Raw genomic sequence first — 15858 nt, 5'->3', positions numbered from 1 at the left:
TTACTTAATTAAAGATCATCAGAGAAAGTTGTGCCTCTTCTAATGGTTCTCAACTGGTGTGCCGGTGTGCCGCGATACATTGATCTGTCATTAACTTCTGTTGTTTTATTCTCACTTTAAATATTATTGGGCCGCAATTCGAAAAAATTGTAGACCTATAAATTTCCATTATCGTCTGATGTCTGTCCTTCCTTAATCCCGAGAACAGAGTTAGGTAGATGAAAGATGAGATCAGATATGGAAAACTTAGGGACAAGAAGCTCCCAATTAGCTATAAATGAATTTCTGATGCAAACCGGAAGTCACGTTATTTCAATTCAAAAATTTCCCCCTAAAAGGTATTAGATAGATGGTTGGCATGACTCTATTGTTAAAGGAAAAGTATGATATACAGGGGCAAGACACTACTAATTTGAGGTGGAGAGCACATATTTTATTGATACAATAAATAAATTAAAAATATGATAAAAAAATTGCAGCCCGACATTGTGACAATAACACAATAAATATTTGCTATATTATATTAAAAAATATATTTGCTAGTTGTTATATAAAATTATTTACTGAATACAAAATAATTAAAATAACAATATTCAAATAATTTTTTATTCGTTTAAAGTTTTTAATAGAATTCTATACTATTTTTAAAAAAATCATTTAAAAAGGTTAGGTTTTAAATATTTATACATTTTTATACAAAACTTGCAGATCTTCAACGTCTTGTTTTGTTTATACATGCAGAGACATGCGACACTGTCTCGTTGATCTGCCATCAGCTCAAAAAGGGCATGGCCAAACCCACGATGGGCTTGATAAAAAGGCATTCTTAGTGCCCACAAGGCAGAAATATTAAAAAAAAAACCTTTGTAAACATTTTGTGCTGAAATTCGTTAAGTGCCGAGTAGCATTGTTACTTCGTTTATAGAAGAGTACAACGAGTAACGCACGATCAAGCAAAATGAGCATCACCTGTTCATCTGTCAAAGACTTGTGAAGACTATTTTAAAACTGCTTTTATACCCTGAAATCCATTGAAAACATATGCAATATACACATTAGCGGGGCAGCAGCGCTAAATTTCGCCTTATCGGTTGAGATGTGCTTAATATTTCTACAGAGAGCTTTGAACACATTACTTAATTACGACCACACTATTTATCCAAAAATTTCCAACCAATTCCGAAATTTGTCTTTAATTTAAAAAATTAAATATAGACTTTTTTCTGCAAAAACTTTTTCATTTGCTTTTAATATAAGATTTTTATTATTATACTGTACATTTATCAAACCTATTAATGTCAAAAACAGCTGACTTGGATTTAATTTTAGAAAGAAAGAATAGACAAAATTAAATTTATTGTGCAGTAACGATCATTATCCTTGTGATTTATTTACTTGATTGTTATCTTAATATGCATAATAATTAAATTATCACATTTTTTTTTCTCCTTGAGCTTGAATTTCAAAGTACACACATTATAAATAACTTTAAAACTAGATTATGAATTTATGTTTTTGTTTGTTTATCTTTAATATAAAAATTAGAGTAAAAGTAATATCAATAGAATTTTTCGTTATGTTTTCACCCTATCTTATTTTTATACTTTTATTCATAAATAAAAAAATAAAATTGCCACTACGAACTAAATTTCTTTAGGATATAACAGGTAATTTATGCATTATTCTGTATAAATTCATGTATAAATTTTATTAACAATAAAAAAATAATAAAAATAAAACCTCAATAATTTAAGATGACACCGTCAATTTCTGTTACCATGTTAATGAGATATTCAATTTTTACAAAAATTTATATGTAAAGAAAATCTAGCAACGAGTTGAATAATTCCCGGCGAAAATGTATATATTTAAGAAAAGAAAAACAGCAAAGTTTAAAATTGTATGTGGTGCCATCTGTTATAAAAATTTATTGTTTTAATAAAATCTCTTATTATTAATTATAATTTAAAAAAAAAAAAGGCAAAAGACTTAATTTTGAGGGTAGAGATGAGTTTTTAAAAAATATTGTAAATTCCAATAACGATTATAGTTTTCATTACGTCGGATCTCATACGATATATGACATGACCTTTATTTCCCCTCCTCGCCATCTTGCTTGCGGACGTCGTGTTTGCAAGTTTTAAATTAGACTTCAAATGGTACTGCTATCTTAAAAACGAAACACGGCAGCGTGCTTGTCGGTAGTATGTTAAGTAAGTCTGAAAATGTCTTTCAGTTCTTCTAATTCTAGTAAAATATTTCTTAATGTATGTTTGTTTTTCTAATAAAAGATAAAAGTAAACACTGTACTGTTGAAGATTTGTAAAAATTGAATGGATGCCTAAAAATTGCCAGACCAAAATCATACATTCTGACACGTGACCAATGTCAATCTGCCTATCAAATTCGCCCGCTAATATTAATTTGTGAATTTTAAGAGGTGACTTTGATATTATACTGTAATAATAATTCGTTTCATTCCTTACTGTAATTATTCCAGACTTATGATTTCAAGCCTTTGAAATGTGTTAAAAGTGATGCCATCAAAGTATGTACAGTACAATATGTGAGTCAAGGAGTGGATCATAGAAAGATTACTCGAAAAATCCATGCAAAATTCAACTACTAATATTTGAAATAAATGAATATTAATTTAAGAAGCATCAGTCACGTATGGTATACCTTCGGAACTCTAAACAATAAAATTCGTGGTAAACCTACAGGAAAAATAGGAAGCCAAACACTTCTGACAGAACTAAAAGAACAGTTTGTCACATTAATCTGTTAGCAGAATGGGACTTTCTGATATCAAGAAAAAAGTCAGAATTGCTGTGAAAGAATGGATTGGACGCGAGGTTTTAATTAATTAAAGAACGGCATCCTGATTTTTGTGAACGATATTGTCGAAGCATAAACTAAAGTGATTTTAAGATAAAAGGCAATGAATATCGTGTAAACAAACGTGTTTATATAAATATGGATTTGAATTGGGTATAAATAAATTTTTCTTTAAAATATTACAAAATTTGTAAATTAAGTATTTATTAGAAAAATATAAAAGTTAATGCGAAGTGTCTTATGAGAGACTACGTTTGACAAACTTTCACCATTGTTGACGTCATTGCACTCCTCCCCATTCCAAACACATCAGCCGACGTCACAATTCATCCAAATATTCTTTACGTTTATTCGTCCTTTTCCATAAATACCGAAAAAAGACGTTTGCCGATTGGTCTATTTTGTGACGTTACCTGTCGTGTCTGTTTTATGGAGACAGAGTTGGGATGTAGTCTAGCACGAAACTCCCGCCAGACAGCGCATTTATTACGGTCAATGGTCATAGAAGGGATTTTTCAGGGAGTGATCTATTCAAATATGTCGGGCCCCGTCCCTCACCACCCGACCGCCCCGCTTTGAGCCTGGCCGAACCCATAATGTGTTTACTAAAAGTGGTCTTCTTAGTATCCACTGGGCGGAAAGAGTTTTAAAGAAACTCTCACAATGGCTGGTTTGACGTAATTCATCAAAAAAATGGTTTGACCAAATCGTCATACCTTGGAGTTGGCGCCTGCCTGGACCAAACGTGATTATAGGCGACAACTTGTCCTCACATTTTCCCATACTAGTGCCAGAAGTGCTGAGATCGATATGATTCATTTGTTTTCCTTCCAATGTAAATCCTGTGCCAGCCTCTCGATGTAGTCTTTTTTACTTCTTTAAAACGTTGTAGACGTAAAATTCTCAACGATTTGAAGTCAAGAAACTGCCTGAACCGAGAATCCGGTACAGTACCAGTATCGTAAGAATTGGGTAATAGGTCGACATACGACAGTGTTTCAATTTTTTTCCGTGGTAATGATAGTTTGTGTACGTAAAGTACAATATTAGCTACTGGTGTATTAGTTTTTGTTTGCTCAAATTTTGTGATGAAGAGTTTCAAGAACTTGTTTAAACTTTGTGATAAAAATATATTCAAATATACTGTATGTGATACATTTTTCTTTTTAATACTTTTCCTGCAAAATTTACTGGTAATATTAACTTTTAAGACTTGGGTGAGGAATTTGGGAGATTCTCGTTATCATTTACCAATTTTGGATGATTTTTCAATTGATGGTAAACCTACAGGAAAAATAGGAAGCCAAACACTTCTGACAGAACTAAAAGAACAGTTTGTCACATTAATCTGTTAGCAGAATGGGACTTTCTNAACTTTGTGATAGAAATATATTCAAATATACTGTATGTGATACATTTTTCTTTTTAATACTCTTTCTGCAAAATTTACTGGTAATATTAACTTTTAAAACTTGGGTGCGGAATTTGGGTGATACTCGTTCTCATTTACCAATTTTGGGTGATTTTTCAATTGAAAATTTGAGATTTTATGAGTTGAAGGTAATGGATGGCCGCCGTCGGTTAGACGAAACCTGGCCGTCTTTCTCCATCCATTTCGATCTCCACAAAGACTGTCTTTATCAGAAGGCGGTAAACGTGAATTAGTTAAGTCCACGACACGTTTTAAACTAAAACAATAGTCTATTTATTCACAACAATCTTACGAGTACACTTGAGAGAGAGAGCTACATGTGCACGTTGCTGCGATCACCCGACAAGAAGAAGCAACAATACCAAGAATCCCCTGCGGGAAAACTCTCGTCCCCGTTTTTCAGTCCGGGATTCTCGGGGAACTCCTAGAGGAGTGGCGCTATCTCACGAGTCCGTGATGGCCGCCGCAGAGTATACTATCTAGCAATCCTGGTAGGGGTACGACTTGACCCTTTGCTACGTGTCCTGTTCCTCGTATTTGAAGCAAGTTTAGCTTTTATGAATTGTATATAATCATTATCGTTTATACGATTACCGAATTTTGCGAAAATTCAAAAACGGCCGGTAATCTGGCATCACTGGTCTCATTAGGATTAACAATCGTCTATTGTGTCGTTTATCCATGCATGAGCCATTATAATTTGGCATCCAAATTTACTTCCGATTACACGCATTCGTAATCTCGTGTTTTATTTCATTTCGTGCCATCATTGACCACAAATGCTCGAATAAATAATCGCTGTCAAACTATTGTTCTCTAACTTTAGTCTTTGCAGGGTCGTGCGGTAGATTTTCTAAGCATGATGCAAGTCTTTGAAATTCTGCCCCTTAAATGCTTTTTATGCCGCCTCCTCACGGTGCCGCCTGATGCGGCCGCATCTCTGCATCATAGCACGGCACGGCCCCAAGTCTTTGTATGAAAGACTCACATTGTAAACGATCAGTTATGACAGTAATTTTTAACTTTTTTGCCCTATTAAGTATGCCCTTTAGGCTATACCATCTATTGAATGTTATTTCTCCTTTCCAAGATTGTCTGACTCAAAAGGTGCTTTCCACTATGCACATAATGTCGAAAATCTTTTAGTTTTTTGTATTTACCACACTAACACCACAAAAATTAGAGAAGCACAACCATCAATGTCAGTACAAAAAGTTCTAGAAACCAACAAAACACTCACTAAAAATGGCAAAGGCACAGGAACCTAGCAAAGAGGAAACTCCCAACAGGACTTTTGAATAGCAAGAACCCTAAAGAATGTTGAAACATGGAGTGCATAAATGCGGCAATTTTGGCTATAAGTCAGTTATTTTGAATCTTACAGGCTGCTAATCTGTTGTCCCAATTCCACCCTAAAACCCTCAAACAGCTCAATGTTCTCCCATTCAGGGAGATTTTCCATGGTTGAAAACCAGAGATAAAGAGTTTATTTTATACATTTTGTATTTTAACAACAGTTTATCTTTTTGTTATCTGTATCAACTCTATAAAATTAAGTTTTTAAATTTTTATTAAAATTCATTATCTTAAGAATTATATTATACATATGTGAGGCATGACACCAAATACCAAAAATAACGCAGAAGCTGACATTTTTCACATGTATGGGGGTGAATATATACGCGCAATATGTTCTTTCTCATTCCTAGAATGTAAGTAACCGAAAAATGCCTACCACTTTCTAAACTTTCCTCGCGTTAGTCAACGTCCATATTAAGATCATTCATTTTAATTTCGAGTTAAGAGTAATGATTTTTGCGCTGTATTACGACAAACCAGAAACAAGTGGATGATGCATCAATCCACTTGTTTCTGGCAAAAAAAGTTAAAAATTACTGTTATAACTGATCGGTTACAATGCACATCAGATAAAATTTTATTACTTGTAATTTTTTTCTGATCGACACGTGCTTTAGATTTGATCGATCGTTCAGGTGTTCTTTTATAAAATGAATCACAAAATGGAAAATATTAAAAGTCACTAAAACAGGTTTTAAGTTATTGATAAAAGAAGTGTTTCTTGGCAACAAAAACGTATAAATTTTAAGTCTAAAAATAAGTAAAACATAAATAGCATATTCAAATTTATATTTAAAAACGATATTTACCTCTTTCAGCTGATAACTTTATTAGGTTTATGTTTAAATATAATTAAGACCAAATAAAAATATTAATTAATAGTACTGATTACTTAAATAAATTTATAAAGAAATATTGTAAAAATAAAAATTTTAACGTTAAAAAAATGCAAGTTTTTAATTATTGTTCCTTATAAATTAAGCTGTCATTGGTAAAATTCTTTATGTATCGTTGAAATGATTTTTATGAAATATACATTTATTTATATCGTGAGTGAGAACCAGTGTGTTCGGTCGTTTTTTGTTTTTTTGTTTTTTTTTTTTTTACTTTAATTTGTTCTTTACACAATTATCTTTCTGTTAACACAGATTGTTGGTATTTTATGCAGACGGCCGAGGGAATAAGATGGAAGCTTATTGCTCTGGAAGACCCGGGATCAATTTGAACAATCCAGGATTTTTCGAGGGTGAACTGTCCGAATATGTCGGGCTCTGTGCCTCACCAACCGGCCACCCTATTGTGGGTCTGGATGAATCCATAATTGGCGTGCTATAAACGCCCTCTCAGTGCCTATAGAACGGAAAGAATTAAAAAGAAGAGCAGTAGACGTAATTTTTGGCGTAAAAATTTGATTCTTATCTGCGAAAGTTGACAAAAAACATAATTTTACAGCTGACGGATTTGCTATAAATTAGATAGACCTATCTGGTTCTCACCTCATCATACGTAGAAAATAAAACAAATATATCTAGCTACGATTCAATATTATACTTTTAAATAAAATCTTTTATTAAAAAATATTTAAATGTTTTATATTTAAGATTTTAACATATATTCTTCATAATTATTATTAAAACGTTACACAAATTTAAAAAAAAAAGAGCTTAACTTACTGTGCTGCCATCTGCAGATATTTTTTAGAGCTAAATTATTTTAAATATCGTGCATTTATATCTATTTACAAAAATGTAAATTAATAGTAAATTCACGTTTTTTTATGATAACACAGACAAGATATCAAAAATCACAATTTTTTAATAAAAAATTTTTTAAATTTTTCTAAGAAAAAATATTTATATATTATATACAGTAATATCACTGGCTCATCGAATGTATCATTAGAGAATTTTGAATGTTTTTACGAAATATAATCCTAATTATAAAACAACTTTTAAAAATTCTCAAAAAATTTAAAAATTTAAATTTTAAAAAAACCTGTAGTTGTACATTAATAGGAGAATTAAATAAAATTCAAAAGTTTCAATAATAAACTTGTTTACATAAAGCAGTTTTAAAAATTCTGATAATTTACGTGAAAAATATTTAAATTAATTGCATATTAAACACATTTAAACATCTATACACAGTATATATATTTGAAATTAAGCAAAAATAAAATAAAATAAATAGTTTATGTATTTTTCCTGAATAATTTGATAGACGTCATAAAATCTAAAATAAAATTTTAATATTACATAACACCATACTTTTAAAAACATATAAAAATTGGACGGCTGTAAGCACTATTTATCGAATACTATGTAATGCACAGCGTACAAAAAAAAACGGGGTTACACAGTGTTAGGTTCAAGTACCAGGCCTGGACTTTTATGAGAACCAAAAAAGGAATAATAATAATAATAATAATAAAATTAGTATCGCTGCCTTTGACTTTGCACGAAGAGGATTTAGGAGCGTGTCCTTAAAGAAAGAAAATCACCGTAAAGAAAATAACTGTAACTAAAAATAACGCCCAAAAACATAAAATAACGAATGGATTGACTCCTTAAAACTAGGCTCCAGTTTTACGGCTTAACTAGTTTCTGGGAAAATCACGGTTAATTAAGCAGTCGTAAATCGAACTATTATTTCTCGTAGTCTCAATCTTATAAATTGAGGTTGTGCTCCTGGAAATAATATTTAGAAATGAATTATAAAATATTACATTGAGATGGCTTAAATATGGAATTTCACATAATCATAGCAGGAAATATATAATAGTCTTATCAAAAAATTGTAAAGGAAGAGGTCGTAAAACTGGAGTCTAAAATATATGATTTTTTTATTGTATAAATTAAAAAGAAAAAAGAAAAAGTGAATTAGAACAAAAGTAATTAATTCCTCAATATTAAGAAAGTTCTTAATTGTTGTTAATTCTTACACAGTTGTTTAAATATTAATTATATTTAAGTTTTGTTACATTACAAAGTTGTAAAAATAAAAAGGATGTTCTTAAGTTATCAATTTTCTACTTCATCTCTAAAACACAGTAAATTAACTATTGTTTTATTCAAATAACATGCGCGATTGATAAACTTATTTTAGTTTTTAAATAATAATAATAATAATTATTACTATTTTAAATTTATAAATAAATGCAACTAAATCAACAGAGGGCGCTGTCTGTTTTAAAGAATGTTTTAAAAAATTAAAAATTAAATACGTAATTAAAATATATCAAAAATAATTATAAATTACGGTTTGTAAGTAAATTTCTCAGCAATTTTAGAAAATAAATAAATTTTCGAATACGTAGTTTTTGTACTGTCACGCATCAATTTTTTAATAATATAATTATAAATGAAATTTAAATGAGAACAAAGTGAGAAATACTAACAATACTAAATAATATAAGTGATAAAATTTTTAAAATAAATAAATAAAATTTTAGTGCGCCGCCCGGGAATCGAACCCGGGTCGCAAGAATGGGAATCTTGTATGATACCACTACACCAGCGGCGCACGTCGTACAGATGTTCGGCATTAGACTTTTATTTTTTAATGTATGTAAAATGAAATCGATTAAATCATGTATTTTATTTGAACAAAATCTATTCTAATCGACTTGTCTTAATGTTCGAACATAAGAGCTTTAAATATTTCTCGAATTCGTCTTCCTACACCATTCATTTTTCTAGTATCAGCTGATGTATTCCAAAAACATTATTAAAGTACGTGAGATAAAAGTGAAAATGTATTGTAATTTATAATAAAAGTAACTGAAGCACTGTTAAATAAATTTAAAATTCTTGGCCTCTGTTAACGCGATGAATGTTGACATCAGCGAAATAAGTCTGTATAGACAATTTTCTTTCCTAATTTTTAATTATTTATATAAACCAGTGTTTTTCAACCTGTGGGTCGCGATCCCCAGAGGGGTCACAAAGCCTTACACAGGGGGTCGCGGGTAAAAAAAAGACAAGTGTTTGTAGGTCCTACACTACAATAAAAAAACCTACAATTTCGTTGAAAAGGCTGGGCCTGTTTATTTTACAGTACAATTGGTTTTTCGATCGATATTTAGGTCTCAGCAGAAAGTAAATTATTAAATACGTAGTTTTTAAAATCACTGATATAGTTTTAATATGGCCCTTGGGGGTCGCCAAAATTTTTTAACTTGTAAAGGGGTCGCGAATTCAAGAAGGTTGAAAAACACTGATATAAACTATAAAAGCAATTATACAGACAGGGGTTCGATCCCTTTAGGTAAACACCAGTGAGAACTGAACCTTTGTCTTTCTGTAATATTCTTCTGATCTTCTGTTTAGTGAACATACTATTATTTGACTCTCTTTTATTGGATACATTATAATTTTCACTCCCGCTGGTATTTATTTTTATTTTATTTTATTTATTTATTTTTGAATGAATGCATGTTGTATATAATATAGATATCAGTATTAGCTAATTCTTAGTTCAGTTTAGATTGGGTTTGTAAGAAAAGTAACATAACACATGGGCGATCTGCCAAGAAGTGGACACCTCCGACTTTCTATGAGAAATTGGCTCCTATTTGGGTGAAGAAATCCTGGAAAATAGTTGATTTTTTTATCTTGACAGCTTTTAACAATAGACGAAATTTAGAATTAAGTATAATACAATAAATTAATTTATTTGTAAGAATTTACATATACTTTACGATTTATGTAATACTTTTTTTTATGCTATTTTCACTTTACTTCCTGTATTTTCTAATCTTCTTTTAGTTTGATAATATATTTAAGAAACTCAGTTATAGATGACATATTTTTTTTATTTATTGAGATGATTATCAACAAAAAACAACTGATAAGTGAGATTAAAATGAGTAAGTATTTCGTTAAAGAAGGATGTCAAATAATTTAACTTATATCTTACCTCGATTATCTTTTTTTCTTGAAGATTTTATCAGAGAAGTGAATTTTCAGAATATCAATCAAAATTATGATAAGATTTAAGATTATTAAAGTAATTTTTCCTCGTTTTAAAGTTCATATAATCAACTAATCTTTCTGTGCATTTGACTAGGAAGTTGCTCGCTTTCTCTTTACTTGATAATTTTAAATTTAAATTTTATATTTAAATTAAAAAAAATAATAAATAAATACTTAGATTGTATCAAATTATAAACATTTGTAATTTCATGAGAACAGATTTCGTTAACCTTCTGGCGCTTAACTTTACCATTTTAATTAAGGAATTTGAAGATTTTTCTGTAAAAGTTTCTCTTCTAAACAAAAAAATTTAACTTTATCTAGACTATTTAACTTAAAAAGCATGTCCTAATTCTATATTTCTCAACCTTTTTCAACTGGCTATTCTCTATTTAATGCGCTGAAAGACTACAACGTTACTCAAGAATGGAGTTCGCGATCCACTGATTGCAAAACAAACTCTACGCAATTGATTCTTAACTAATTTGTATAAGTTTATTAATATATTTATTGCTAATCTTTTATAATAGAATTGTATAATTTTATTAATAGATTTAATTACTAATCAAAATTGTATTAAAAATACAAAATTAATTAAAATGCAAGCGTGTTTACACAAGTACATTAACAAATAAATTTCAAGTTAGTAAAAAAGCATTCTAAACTATTTTAATTTTTAAATATTTTGCAGAATTTAAATTTTAATTTTAATTTAAAATTTAATGTAATTTTTACTTATTTTACATGTTTTTTAATCATTTTAATAATGTCAAAACTTTAAAAAACATTTTTGTTTACTTTTTTAAATTGTAAAATTAAAAATAAAAAATTATGAAAGTAGAATTGCATGTAGTGAAGAAATAAAACATTTAACTGAAGTAGAAAATCATTTTAAGTGATTTAATAGAACAGAAAATTAATTAAAATATTTATTTATTTATTTACTTATTAAGCTTAGAAAAATCTTACTATGTTAGTTGTGTTTATCTTGTTAAATCCATTAATTTTTTTATTAAAAAAATAATAATAAATGTGTGGGAATAGATATTTAATAACTTAAAATAGTTATTTAATAATTTTCCTAATTTATATATAACATTAAAAAATCGTATATTAAAGCTTTTTAACAAGTATACCACATTATAATAAAATTAGGTCTTCAGAACTTTTATACAGCTCGAAACTTTTTTAGAAAACGTTTTTTCTAGAATTTTTTCTAGAATTTTTAAATGTAGTTTAAAATCATTTTCTTATGAGAATGATTTTCTGAAATTTCATCACATTTCTTAGATTTTTAGAATTAATTTTTTGTTTTTTAATGTTCCTAATTTTTTATTAATATAATTTTCTGGTTTCTTTTATAATTTTGATTAACATTTGACTCTAAAATTAATTAAAACATTTATTAAGGATAAAAGATTTAATATTAGACATTTAAAAAAAAACAAAAACGAACTATATATAAATTCTTTAAATTATATAATTAATATTATTTTCTTTAAACAAATGAATTTAAAATATATCACATTAATTAGAACATTTATTCAATGTTTAATTTTTTTATTAATAAATCGATTTAATATTTATTTTTTAAAAAGAAATTTTTAAAGATTTATATGCTGTTCATTTACAAATTAAAGAAATGTTAATAAAGCAATTGATATCTTTGATATTAATTACAAAATTCAACAATTTATTTTTAATGATATATTATTAAATCATTTAAAATCTTAATTAATACATTAGAAAATATATTTTTATTTTTAAAATTCTTGAAGTTTTAGCATAATAACGGATCCAGGAAGTGACAACAAGGACAATCGAGCTTTGTTATTTCTTTAAAATAGTGTATTTTAATCGATAAAATAAATATTTATCAATACTTTTCAATCTTGTTATAAATTTTTATAAATTTATGTAGTTTACTTTATTGTAAGTAATTATTAAAGCAGTAAAACTTTTATATTCCTACATTGTTCGTTTTATTTACTCGAATTAAGAATCGCTCACTCAATGACTTGTTTTAAATCTATTCCTGCTTCAAAGTCAAAAATAAATGTTTGCTCTTAATAAATGAGCCATGTAATGTTTATAAAACATATTGTTTTTAACTAGTTAATACTTATAGAACTAGAACACAGCATGAGATAAATGACGCTTTGTTTTCATTAAAATAAAGCTGAAAAATCTTAAATTCTTTCTAAACATCTATAATATTCAATAAAAGAAGAGAAGGCAAACTCTTAATTACAGAGGCATAATGAATAACTTCTTGATTTGCTTTTCATAATACTTATACTTTATCAAAACTTGTAAAACAGCTATTTATAAGTATTTTAAGTGATTAATAATTTACAAAACAGTACTTTGATTAAAATTAACAATGATTTTGATTGATTTAATTTGTCTAAATATAAACTAGTTAATGTAAAGATTTATATGCGAATTTTTAGATAGAAATATCTTTAAAAAATCAATTCAAATTTTGAGAACCTCCATTTTCTAAATGTATTTTCTGTAGGAAATGAAGAAAATTAGTTCGTTAAATTATTTTGTAATCTTACAGAAACACCTGGAGTTCTAAGATTCGTATCTTATCCCCTTATACAGTAAATGGCAATCTCTAGTCATGTCTAGACAGAACTTTTTGAAGAATTATCTAAATTATTTCTATATAAATTTGGCAACTTAATTATGGTCCACATAGTTCATAAAATTAGAACAAACTGTAGAATCCGGGAAATTTAAAAATATGTAATTTATAACAGTATATAAAATATATTTAGGGTTCGATATACTTCATCAAAGGGAATAAAGAAAAAACAATGTGCTCTAATTATTTTTGGAGGATGTTCATTAAAAATATTTCAAAAAGATTTATTCGATTTTTAATTATTCGTTTTGGATCATTTCCGATGAGGGTCGGAATTTTGACCTTCTGCACATAAACAACACCTCTTTTGAATAAAATGGGAACAAGTAATCGACTTTCTTGCTCACTCCAAATCGGTTCATTTAATTATAAAGACACGAATGAATAATGTTGCAGAAATAGAGCTAAACTAATTAACAATAGGCGTGTAATTTCGGGAAGTGTTAAGATCTAGTTTCTTTTTCATATGAAAATTAACATTGTACAAATTCTCATTATCTTCTTAACAACAAAAATTATTAGTGTCAAAGTTGAGATATTCATTACTTTGCCTTAGAAGCATTAAATATATGTAAAATAGAATACTACTCTAAAATATAATATTATTTTGATTTATAATTAGTAGATATTCACTATTTTCTGGAAAGAAACTAAACACTTCTTTGCTAAAAATATTTACTCTTAATAACCATCTAATGTTCCCTGAGGTGTTCCTTGTAATGGGATTTAGCCAATGTTCTAAACTACAAGTATACAGTATAATGTGATTCAGGTAGATACAGATAATAAATTGCAGGAACGTTAAATACAATTGTAAGTTCGTTCTAGTAATAATTTTTTTAGTAATTTTTGCATAATTAATATATTTATAATGCCTATTTTATTTCTTCTTGCTTACACCGTCTTAAATTTTTATGAATATAAAATATTTTACAAAAACTGTGGCTTATAAACGTCTTTATTAAGAGCTATCAATCATCAGCAACACTTTTTCAAGAAAGCAAGAACAGTATTTTGTAGGTTTCTATTAAATCTATCGAACTTTATCTTATATTTAACTGTTATTATAATACTATAGAATATTCTGTTTAAATAATATACTGGGAAAAATATACAGTAATATAATTGGGTATAGTTCAGGGTAGACTCGCTTTTGAAACTTATTCTTTGAAAACCGTTTAGTCTTGTCGTTGAACTTAATGTTAGAAATTAGATTACGCTCTTTTGAGTTTTAACTATGTAATACCGCATAGAAATTTCCAACAAAATATATGGTATTTCATACAATCATAATAGAAAACTTATACTATACTAGTTCCTAATTACATCTATTCCTAAAACATTATAGTATTCCAAACAGTAGTCTATAGCCGTTGAAAATGACTTAATAAGTTTGGATTGACGTAATAAAGCGATCTGCCAAGGGAAATAAGTGCCTCCAGGAAAGATTTTCTAGAGAAAATTGGCTCCTATTTAAGTGTAGACACATGAAGAAAACGTTAGACTGTTGGTCAGATGCGAACCCGAGAACCAGTGTTGTTATTTTATCCACTGTGTTGGACTCAAAAGAAAACTAGAGGAATAATCTCATCGTGCGTACTGTAGTTACTTCAGTATAAAGACTATTAAAATAGTTTTAATATTAAAAATATCTCTTCTTTTTAAAATTATTGTTCGAGGAAAGCAAAGAAGAAACAAGAAAGAATAAAGCAAATTGCAAAAGGAGCAAATGCCTCTTTCGATCCTTTCCTGTGGACATCCTTAGTAATAGATTAGACTACATATTGCTAGAAACAATATATTTTGCTATACTCTACAGTTTTCAAATGTCATTAGAAAGATATAAATATCTATGTAGATCTATACTTTTGCAGCAACACAATGTCAGAAAGTTCAACGTTTAATTCTATATTTTATTATTAGAATGAATAAACAACTCAGGCCAATATATAACATTGAAATTAACTTATTCTCTTTATAAATTAAAATAAATAAATAAACTACTAGAAAATTTCTGTGCATATTTAAATATCAGAAATTTTTAGAAGTTTTTTCTTAAGTTATGGTGTAAGCAACACTGTCAACTTTTAATTTATAAATACTATTAGTTAAGGTGAACTTTCAATAGCGATCTGATATTGTAGATGGAACAATAACGACTTTTCTTTTCATGCATAAAATACACTTCTTTTTATGTAGTTAATTGGCTTAAAGAATGAAACAATGTATGCATAAATTAAAAGATAAAAATCCGTTAACTACAGTTCCAAGGTCATTCAATGAAAAGAATCTCTTTGAATTTCTTCTATGATATGACAATTTAAATATATGGCTAATAAAAATTAAATACAACTGGCAAGTTTATTCATATTTTATGAGCCATGATGAAAATATTTCATGTTGAAACATCTCCAATAAAGTAAACATTAAACATTTCCTGTTATAAACTATTTCTGAACGGTTTAATTTCAATAGTTTTACACGTGGAAAGATCAGCATGCGAAGGTCATGTACACATTTATTGAATTTCCACATTGAAGGCCTTCACATTGCTATGATATGACATGGTATAACTACCTTATTATGATATATAACATAAAATA

General features: G+C 28.2%; 1 non-coding gene across 1 annotated transcript; it reads right to left on the bottom strand.

The window, feature by feature from the left end:
- Positions 1-9080: 9080 nt before the first annotated feature.
- On the bottom strand, positions 9081-9151 carry Trnag-ccc. Its single transcript has one exon. It is a non-coding gene; the product is annotated as a tRNA-Gly (tRNA).
- Between the last annotated feature and the right edge of the window lie 6707 nt (positions 9152-15858).

The sequence above is a fragment of the Centruroides sculpturatus genome, unplaced genomic scaffold (assembly GCF_000671375.1).
Source record: "Centruroides sculpturatus isolate CEXI.00-Female unplaced genomic scaffold, Cexi_2.0 scaffold725, whole genome shotgun sequence".
Classification (NCBI taxonomy): Eukaryota; Metazoa; Arthropoda; class Arachnida; order Scorpiones; family Buthidae; genus Centruroides; species Centruroides sculpturatus.
This window is presented reverse-complemented; position numbering and strand designations above follow the sequence as displayed.